Consider the following 2,366-nt stretch of genomic DNA (forward strand, 5'->3'; position numbering starts at 1 on the left):
AAAAAAAAAAAAAAAAATTGTAGCAGATGTTACAACAGGGCCATAGAGGGCAGAGCACTTGCCAGGCATACTCAAGGCCTAAATACAATCTTCAGCACTGCCAAAGGTGGGGGTGGGGGTGGGGAGTGGGCGATTAAAAACTCAAGCCATCCCTTCATGGCCCTCTCCACCAGACCAGGAGAAGAGCGCCATCCTTTGACCAAGGGCTCTCTGGGTCTCCTGCTAGCAGCGTGACTCTGAACTCCCTAATGCCCAGTAACTAAGGTAGCACTGTCACACGTTCCAAATACTTAAGCCAGTCAAAGCCTTAGTGGCCCCTGCTCACCCCCAGTACTGCCCTAGCACCAGGCACAGGGGCTGCCTGCAGCTCTCTGGGAGAAAAGGGTTCCAGGGGAGGGAGGGAGAGGCAACATCTTAGTTTCCATTTACTCTCAGGTAGGACACCCAGACAAACTGTCCTGGGACCGAGGACACCAGCCTGGAGATAGAGTGAGCCAGACTGGCCTCAGGAAATACATCCTTTGAAGGTATGGCTACAAGGTGATGCAAGTGGCAGCAAGGGGGCATGGATGCCCCCAAGGCTCTGGACAGAGCTGCTCAGCCTAGAGCAAGCCTGTATCTGCGAGCTTTAGAGGGGTTGTGGATTGTTTCCACGTAAGTGTGTGTTTGCATCCCGGGCCCTGGCTCTGCTCTCTGTGGGTTCTTCTCGCCTCTGTGTTTCCAGAGCACTACAGTAGTTTATCACTCCTCAGGCTGGAAATGCTCACTCCTGACCCTGGGTTTCCTCTGCTCCCACAGATCTGTGTTCTCTCTCCTTTTCCCTCCCTCTCCTTTCTCTCAAAACATGATCTCACAGTGTAAGCCAGGCTGCCTTCTAACTGGACATCCCCCTGCCTCAGTCTCTTGACACATCGCACTATAGTTCAGAGCTTTGCAAGGAACTGGTGCTCATGTGACCCCTTACATGGCTACTCTCCTTCCTTTCTGAGAGTTCAGGGTGGGGTGACAGATCTCTGGGCTGTGACAGTTCAAGCAGATACACCCCCAGTCTCCACAGGCCACCTGCAGACTGGCTCCCACTTAATGTAATCACACAGGGACATGGCTACCCTCGGGGCTCGACCTGTGCAGAGCATCACGCTCCCTCTCCAAGCCCACTGTGTTTTATTAAAAGGCAACCAGGCCTAACCTCATTACTGGAACCAGATGCACATGCTGAACAGCCCAGGAGGCAGAGCGGAGCACAGGGAAGCAGCAAACTTGGCTTGGCCACAGCCCTCCCCAGCAGCAGCAGGCTTTAACTGAGTTAGGAAAGACTGCGGTGGGGGCAGGGACTAGAGCTTTCCTTGATGGCTAAGATCCTAAGACACGATGAGACCAAAGACAAAAAGAAGCTGAGGGTTAGCACAGGCACCCAGGGTGCACCAGGAAGGAAGGAAAGTCAACACCAGGTGTGCCTCTGCACCAGAACTCGCCAAGAGTTAAAAATAAAAGAGCCTGCTTCAGTTCAGAAGGGGAGAGCTGAACTTTAAGGGTTGAAATGGTTTATGTTTTTAATCCAGTCTGTATGTTGTCTTTACCCCAGGGAAATTTGAAAAATATCATTATTTATTTTTATGGAGGAAGGGCCCCCTGAATGCCAAGCACCTACGGCACCTGAGCAGCCTGGGCCACCAAGATGTAATCCAAAGTGTGTTCCACTGATTCCTACTGTGTGCGATCAGGGAGGTCTTGTCCATTCTCCGAGCTGGCTTCCTCAATTGTGGGGGTGGGGGGTGGGGTGGAGAGCCGGGGAGGGACCTTGAGACCTACCTCATTGGACTTTGTACAAGTTAAATGGAAAAAAAAAATTATGCACAAGTGCTTAGCACAGTGCCTGCCACCTGGCTAGGGCCTAAGCAAACAGCAGTTGAACAAAAATAATGTCTCCTAAACGTCATAGTGACGTCAACGGACACATGAAGATGCACAGATCCCTCCTGCCCCGCCACCAACCCATTCATTCCCCTTAAAGAGTAGAAACTTTTAGAGCAAGGAAGACTGTCAAACAGTCTGCCTTTAGTTCTTGTTGGGGGGAGGGGGCGTTAAACCAAGATCTCCCTCTGTAGGTAGGCTGGCTTTAAAGGTTCAGTCCGCCTGCATCAGCCTCCCACATTTTAGGGTCACAGCCTCTTGTCACCACCTGGGTGGTAATTTTAATGTCTGAAATTTCATATTCCCACTTGTACTCTAATTAATTGTGAGGTGATTAGAAAAATGGAGCGTACGCCGGGCGTGGTGGCGCACGCCTTTAATCCCAGCACTTGGGAGGCAGAGGCAGGTGGATTTCTGAGTTCGAGGCCAGCCTGGTCTACAGAGTGAGTTCC

General features: G+C 51.5%; 1 protein-coding gene across 1 annotated transcript in view; it reads right to left on the reverse strand.

Moving 5' to 3' along the window:
* LOC110332074 (cytochrome b561) overlaps positions 1 to 2,366 on the reverse strand; it is a 13,001-nt gene that overhangs the window by 9,527 nt on the left and 1,108 nt on the right. The window lies entirely within an intron of this gene.

The sequence above is a fragment of the Mus pahari genome, chromosome 14, assembly GCF_900095145.1.
Source record: "Mus pahari chromosome 14, PAHARI_EIJ_v1.1, whole genome shotgun sequence".
Taxonomy (NCBI): domain Eukaryota; kingdom Metazoa; phylum Chordata; class Mammalia; order Rodentia; family Muridae; genus Mus; species Mus pahari.